Here is an 8,769-nt window from a genome sequence, read left to right as displayed (position 1 = left end):
ATGATTTATAATTAATTATTTTCTTTTGTTATTTTATCTTTTTTGTAGGTTGATGATCATAAGAAGTCATAAAAATAATGAAAAAAGCAAAAACAGAATGAAAAACAGGAAGAAAAACAGCACACCCTGGAGGAAGATGCTGCTGGCGTTCAAACGCCAGTCAGCCTAGCAGATGGGCGTTTAACGCCCAGTCTGGCACCTTTCTGGGCGTTTAACGCCAGAAAGGGGCACCAAACTGGCGTTAAACGCCAGTAAAGGTATAAAACCTGGCGTTAAACGCCAGGAATGGGCACCAGCCCGGCGTTTAACGCCAGAATTGGCCCAAAACGTGGATTTTGGTGCCAATTGGTGCAGGGATGCCTTTTCCTTGACACTACAGGATCTGTGGACCCCACAGGACCCTACTACAGGATCTGTGGACCCCACAGGACCCTACAATCACTCTCTCTTCTTCCCCCATTCACCAATCACCTCAACACCTCTTCCCCAAAAACCCCTCACCTATCAAATCCCATCTTTCTCTTCACCACTCACATCCATCCTTCATAAAACCCCACCAACCTCACACTTCAAACTCAAACCACTTTCCCTCCCAAACCCACCCTCAAATGACCGAACTTTCATCCCCCTCTCTCCTATATAAACCCCTCTTTACACCCTTCATTTCCACACAACCTAAACACCACTTCTTCCCCCTTTGGCCGAATACACCTCCATCTCCCTCTTCCTCATTTCTTCTTCTTCTACTCCCTTCTTTCTTCTTTTGCTCGAGGACGAGCAAACATTTTAAGTTTGGTGTGGTAAAAGCGTTGCTTTTTCGTTTTTCCATAACCATTATGGCACCAAAGGCCGGAGAAACCTCTAAAAAGAGGAAAGGGAAGGCAAAGGCTTCCACCTCCGAGTCATGGGAGATGGATAGATTCCTCTCAAAGGTGCATCAAGACCACTTCTATGAAGTTGTGGCCTTGAAGAAGGTGATCCCCGAAGTCCCTTTTTCACTCAAAAAGGGTGAATATCCGGAGATCCGCCATGAGATCCGAAGAAGAGGTTGGGAAGTACTTACCAACCCCATTCAACAAGTCGGAATCTTGATGGTTCAAGAGTTCTATGCCAATGCATGGATCACCAAGAACCATGACCAAAGTGTGAACCCGAATCCAAAGAATTATCTTACTATGGTTCGGGGGAAATACTTGGATTTCAGTCCGGAGAGTGTGAGGATGGCGTTCAACTTGCCCATGATGCAAGGAGATGAGCATCCTTACACTAGAAGGGTCAACTTTGATCAAAGGTTGGACCAAGTCCTCACAGTCATATGTGAAGAGGGCGCACAATGGAGGCAAGACTCAAGAGGAAAGCCGGTTCAATTAAGAAGGCATGACCTCAAGCCCGTAGCTAGAAGATGGTTAGAGTTCATACAACGCTCAATCATTCCCACTAGCAACCGGTCCGAAGTGACCATAGACCGGGCCATCATGATCCATAGTATCATGATTAGAGAAGAAATAGAAGTTCATGAGGTTATAGCTCAAGAACTCTATAAAGTGGCGGACAAGACCTCCACTTTGGCAAGATTAGCCTTTCCTCACCTCATTTGTCACCTCTGTTATTCAGTTGGAGTTGACATAGAGGGAGACACCCCCATTGATGAGGACAAGCCCATCACTAAACAAAGGATGGAGTACACAAGGGAGCCCTCTCATCATGAGATCCCTGAGACACCTCAAGGGATGCATTCTCCTCCATACAACTATTGGGAGCAACTGAACACCTCCCTAGGAGAATTGAGTTCCAACATGGGACAACTAAGGGTGGAGCACCAAGAACACTCCATCATCCTTCATGAGATTAGAGAAGATCAAAGAATCATGAGGGAGGAACAACAAAGACAAGGAAGAGACATTGAGGAGCTCAAGCACTCCATAGGACCTTCAAAAGCAAGGAAGAGCCGCCATCACTAAGGTGGACCCATTCCTTGATTTCCTTGTTCTTTATCTCTCTGTTTTTCGAATTCTATGCTTTATGTTATCCATGTTTGTGTCTTATGATCATTAGTGTCTTAGTGTCTATGCCTTAAAGTTATGAATGTCCTATGAATCCATCACCTTTCTTGAATAAAAATGTGCTTAATTGAAAAAGGAAGAATTGCATGAATTTTGAATTTTATAATAGTTTAATTATTTTGATGTGGTGGCAATATTTTTGTTCTCTGAATGTATGCTTAAACAGTGCATATGTATCTTGAATTTGTGGTTCATGAATATTGGCTCTTGAAAGAATGATGAAAAAGGAGACATGTTACTGAGGATCTGAAAAATCAATAAAATGATTCTTGAAGCAAGAAAAAGCTATTCAAAAAAAAAAAAAAAAAAAAAAAAATCGAAAAAAGAAAAAAAAAGAAAGAAAAAGAAAGAATAAGAGTTGTGATCCAAGGTAAATAAGAGTGTGCTTAAGAACCCTGGACACCTCTAATTGGGGACTTTAGCAAAGCTGAGTCACAATCTGAAAAGGTTCACCCAATTATGTGTCTGTGGCATGTATGTATCCGGTGGTAATACTGGAAGACAGAGTGCTTTGGGCCACAGCCAAGACTCAATAAATAGCTATGTTCAAGAATCATCATACTTCACTAGGAGAATCATTAACACTATCTGGACTCTGAGTTCCTAAAGAAGCCAACCATTCTGGATTTCAAAGGAGAGATTGAGATGCCAAAACTGTTCAGAAGCAAAAAGTTAAAAGCCCCGCTCATCTAATTAATACTGATCTTCACAGATGTTTTTGGAATTCATTGCATATTCTCTTCTTTTATCTTATTTGATTTTCAGTTGCTTGAGGACAAGCAACAATTTAAGTTTGGTGTTGTGATGAGCGGATAATTTGTATACTTTTTGGCATTGTTTTTAGTATGTTTTTGATATCTTTTAGTTAGATTTTAGTATATTTTTTAGTTTTTATTTAAAATTCACTTTTCTGGACTTTACTATGAGTTTGTGTGTTTTTCTGTGATTTCAGGTATTTTCTGGCTGAAATTGAGGGACTTGAGCAAAAATCTGATTCAGAGACCAAAAAGGACTGCAGATGCTGTTGGATTCTGACCTCCCTGCACTCGAAGTGGATTTTCTGGAGCTACAGAAGCCCAATTGGCGCGCTCTCAACGGCGTTGGAAAGTAGACATCCAGGGCTTTCCAGCAATATATAATAGTCCATACTTTATCCAAGATTTGATGGCCCAAACCCGCGAAGCAATCCGGCCTCAGAAATTCCAGCGTTAAACGCCGGAACAGGAATAAAAGTTGGAGTTAAACGCCCAAACTGGCATGGGAGCTGGCGTTTAACTCCAGAAAGGGTCTCTACACGAATTTCCTTGATTGATCAGCCCAAGCACACACCAAGTGGGCCCGGAAGTGGATTTTTATGTCATTTACTCATCTATGTAATAGTTTTCTATAAGTAGGACCTTCTACTATTGTATTCAAGAGAGTCGGAGAGTCGAAGAGACGACATCTGAGTAGCTATCTTTGTTTTATGCTATCTTAGACCTTTGGGAGGCTGGCCATTCGGCCATGCCTAACCTTTGTTCTTATGTATTTTCAACGGTGGAGTTTCTACACACCATAGATTAAGGGTGTGGAGCTCTGCTGTACCTCGAGTATTAATGCAATTACTATTGTTCTTCCATTCAACTCCGCTTGTTCTTTATCTAAGATATCACTTGTTCTTCAACCTATGAACAAGATGACTGACAACCATTCTTGTTCTACAAGCATTCAAGGCTTTAGTGAATATCTCTTGGATTTCTGATTGCATGATGCATGGTTGATCGCCTGACAACCGAGTGCTCGTCTGACAAACGAGCCAGCCATTCCATGAGATCAGAGTCTTCGTGGTATAGGCAAGAACTGATGGCGGCATTCAAGAGAATCCGGAAGGTCTAACCTTGTCTGTGGTGTTCTGAGTAGGATTCAATGACTGAATGACTGTGACGTGCTTCAAACCTGTAACCTACTGGGCGTTAGTGACAGACGCAAAAGAGTGATTCTATTCCGGTAGGGGAGGGAACCAAACCGGTGATTGGCGGCACTGTGACAGAGTGCTCTGCATTAGCTTTCACTGCGCGGATGGGAGGTAGCTGCTGACAACAGTGAGACCCTACACAAGTTTGCCATGGAAAGGAGTAAGAAGGATTGGATGAAGACTGTAGGAAAGCAGAGAGACGGAAGGGAAGGCATCTTCATACACTTGTCTGAAGCTCATACACCAATGATATACATAAGTATCTCTATCTTTACCTTTTCTGTTATTTTCGTTTATCATCATCATATACATTTGAGTCTGCCTGACTAAGATTTACAAGATGACCATAGCTTGCTTCAATACTAACAATCTCCGTGGGATCGACCCTTACTCACGTAAGGTTTTATTACTTGGACGACCCAGTACACTTGCTGGTTAGTTGTGCGAAGTTGTGTAATGCCATGGTATTAGGCGCACCAAGTTCTTGGAGCCATTACCGGGGATTATTTGAGTTGTGAAAAAGTATTGTTCACAATTTCGCGCACCAGTCCCCCTTTGTAGTAGCGATCCCTTCTATAGTTGGAAACTTCATGCATAAGTGTGGAGTGAAGACCACCGCGGCGAGCTGATTTACATTGTCCGACCTATTAGAGCATTGTATGCGGAGTTCACGTTGACTACGATGTAGTCTATGCTCATCGTTCTAGACTGTATTCCTTTTCCAAATGTTGTGTGTAGTGGGATGTACCCTAGTAGTTGGATTGGGGCATCTCCCAGTCCGAACAAGTTATTTGGATAAGCTCTAAGCTCTTTCTCTTGTAGGCCGAGCTTGTCGAAGGCAGATTTGAACAGGATATCTGCGGAGCTTCCTTGGTCTACCAATGTTCGATGGAGATTGGCATTGGCAAGTATGATGGTAATGACCACGGGGTCATCATGCCCCGGGATGATGCCTGCGATGTCCTCTTGAGTAAAGGTAATATTGGGGAGGTCGGGCGACCTGTCCCCCTCTCTGACATGATACACCTCTTTAAGGTGTCTTTTGCAGGATGATTTGGGGATCCCTCCTCCTGCGAGTCCTCCGTTAATAATGTGAACATGTCTCTCAGGGGTGTGAGGAGGACGTTCACCTCATCCGACCTCTTCATCCCTTCTCCTCTTTTTTGGTTCATCCGCTCTATTGGCTAAGAACAGATCTAATCTTCCTTCTCGTGCCAATTTTTCTATGACATTCTTTAGGTCGTAGCACTCGTTGATAGAATGCCCATAGATTCGGTGGAATTCGTAATACTCTGTCTGACTTCCTCCTCTCATGTGTTTAATTGGGCGAGGTGGTGGGATCTTCTCAGTGTTGCATATTTCCCGGTAAACGTCCACAAGAGACACCCGAAGGGGGGTGTAGTTGTGGTACTTTCAGTAGGTTGGTCTTCTTTCTTCCTGGACTCTTTATCCTTATCCCGATATGGGTAGGAGAATCCAGTCTTTGAGGTTTCTCCTAATCGCGAGTTCTCTTCCATATTAATGTATTTTTCCGCCCGTTCTTGTACTTCGTTTAGAGATGTTGGATGCTTTTTAGATATGGAGTGACTAAAGGGTCCTTCTCGTAGGCCATTGATGAGACCCATGATGGCTGCTTCTATTAGAAGATTTTGTATGTCCAGACATGCTTTGTTGAATCTCTCCATGTAACTACGGAGGCTTTCCTGATCTCCTTACTTGATCCCTAACATGCTTGGAGTATGCTTGGCTTTGTCCTTCTAGATGCATAATCTAGCTCGGAATTTCCTGGCAAGGTCATCGAAGCTTGTTATCGACCTTGGCAGCAAGTTGTCGAACCACTTTATTACCGTCTTGGTCAAATTGGTCGGGAAATCTTTACAACGGATTGTATCTGAGGCATCCATAAGATACATCCGACTTCTGAAATTGCTGACATGATGGCTTGGATCGGACGTACTGTCGTACAGGGTCATTGATGAGCGGATAATTTATACGCTTTTTGGCATTGTTTTTAGGTAGTTTTTAGTAAGTTCAAGCTACTTTTAGGGATGTTTTCATTAGTTTTTATGTTAAATTCACATTTCTGGACTTTACTATGAGTTTGTGTGTTTTTCTGTGATTTCAGGTAATTTCTGGCTGAAATTGAGGGACTTGAGCAAAACTCTGAAAAAGGCTGACAAAAAGGACTGCTGATGCTGTTGGAATCTGACCTCCCTGCACTCGAAATGGATTTTCTGGAGCTACAAAACTCCAAATGGCGCACTCTCAACGGCGTTGGAAAGTAGACATCCAGGGCTTTCCAGAAATTTATAATAGTCCATACTTTATTCGAAAATTGACGACGTAACTTGGCGTTGAACACCAAGTACATGCTGCAGTCTGGAGTTAAACGCCAGAAAAACGTCATGATCCGGAGTTGAACGCCCAAAACACGTCATAACTCGGAGTTCAACTCCAAGAGAAGCCTCAGCTCGTGGATTGATTAAGCTCAGCCCAAGCATACCCCAAGTGGGCCCCGGAAGTGGATTTATACATCAATTACTTACTCATGTAAACCCTAGTAGCTAGTCTAGTATATATAGGACCTCTTACTATTGTATTAGACATCTTTGGTCTCAGTTTTGTTTTATTCTTCATCCTAAGAGGCTATTGATCACGTTTTGGGGGCTGGCCATTCGGCCATGCCTGAACCTTTTACTTATGTATTTTCAACGGTGAAGTTTCTGCACACCATAGATTAAGGGTGTGGAGCTCTGCTGTACCTCAAGTATTAATGCAATTCTATTTTCTTTTATTCAAATCTCTCTTATTCTTATTCCAAGATATTCATTCGTACCCAAGAACATGATGAATGTGATGATTATGTGACGCTCATCACCATTCTCAACTATGAACGCGCGTGACTGACAACCACTTCCGTTCTACATGCAACCGAGCTTGAATGTGTATCTCTTAGATTCGCCAACAGAATCTTCGTGGTATAAGCTAGATAGATGGCGTCATTCATGAGGATCCGGAAAGTCTAACCTTGTCTGTGGTGTTCCGAGTAGGATCCTGGGAATCCGGAAAGTCTAACCTTGTCTGTGGTATTCCGAGTAGGATTCCGGTAATGAATGACTGTGACGTGCTTCAGACTCGCAAGTGCTGGGCGTTAGTGACAGACGCAAAAGAATCAAGGGATTCTATTCCAGTAGGAGCGGGAACCAACCAGTGATTAGCCGTGCTGTGACAGAGCGCGTGAGCGTAGTTTTCACTGCGAGGATGGGATGTAGCCTTCGGCCAGTGTGATGCCTCCAGACGATTAGCCATGCGAGTGACAGCCGCAGAGGACCATTTTCCCGAGAGGATTAAAAGTAGCCATCGTCGAACGGTGAACCCCTATACACAGCTTGCCATGGAAAGGAGTAAGAAGGATTGAGTTGAAGCAGTAGGAAAGTAGGCGTCCTTGAGCCATACAGTATCTCCATTCGCTTATCTGAAATTCCCACCAATGAATCTGCATAAGTATTCTATCCCTTTTATTATTTCTATTTTCTTATTTCTATTTTCGAAACCATAAACAAATTTAATCTGCCTAACTGATATTTACAAGGTGACCATAGCTTGCTTCATACCAACAATCTCTGTGGGATCGACCCTTACTCGCGTAAGGTTTATTACTTGGATGACCCAGTACACTTGCTGGTTAAGTTGAATGGAGTTGTGAACCATGGTATTGGCATCATGTTTTTGGCGCCATTACCAGGGAATGAAAAGCAATGAATTTTGCAAAATGGAATAACAATTGAATCACAATTTCGTTCACCAAGTTTTTGGCGCCGTTGCCGGGGATTGTTCGAGTATGGACAACTGACGGTTCATCTTGTTGCTCAGATTAGGTAATTTTCTTTTCAAAAATCTTTTTCAAAATTTTTCTTTTATTTTTCGTTTTCCAAACTTTATTTTTGAAAAAATTTAATAAAAATCCAAAAAAATTAGAAAATCATAAAATCCAAAAATATTTTGTGTTCCTTGTTTGAGTCTTGAGTCAATTTTTAAGTTTGGTGTCAATTGCATGCTTTTAAAAATTTTTCTTGCATTTTTCGAAAATCCCATGCATTCATAGTGTTCTTCATGATCTTCAAGTTGTTCTTGATAAGTCCTCTTGTTTGATCTTGATGTTTTCTTGTTTTGTGTTGTTTGTTATTTTTCATATGCATTTTTTGTTTGTTAGAGTCCATGCATTAAAGATTTCTAGGTTTGGTGTCTTGCATGTTTTCTTTGCATAAAAAATTTTTCAAAAATATGTTATTGATGTTCATCATGATCTTCAAAGTGTTCTTGGTGTTCATCTTGACATTCATAGCATTCTTGCATGCATTCATTGTTTTGATCTAAAAATTTCATGCATTGACCATTTTTGTGGTTTTTCTCTCTCATAATTAAAAAATTCAAAAATCAAAAAAATATCTTTTCCTTATTTCCCTCCAGATTTTCGAAATTTTGGGTTGACTTGGTCAAAAATTTTAAAAAAAATTAGTTGTTTCTTACAAGTCAAGTCAAAATTTCAATTTTAAAAATCTTATCTTTTCAAAATCTTTTTCAAAATCATATCTTTTTCAATTTTTTTTATTTTTTTTCGAAAATTTCAAAAAAAAAAAATCTTTTTCAAAATATTTTCAAAATCTTTTTCTTATCTTTATATCATATTTTCGAAAATTAGCTAACAATTAATGTGATTGGTTCAAAAATTTGAAGTTTGTTACTTTCTTG

Source organism: Arachis stenosperma, chromosome 9, assembly GCF_014773155.1.
Source record: "Arachis stenosperma cultivar V10309 chromosome 9, arast.V10309.gnm1.PFL2, whole genome shotgun sequence".
NCBI classification, from domain to species: domain Eukaryota; kingdom Viridiplantae; phylum Streptophyta; class Magnoliopsida; order Fabales; family Fabaceae; genus Arachis; species Arachis stenosperma.
This window is presented reverse-complemented; position numbering follows the sequence as displayed.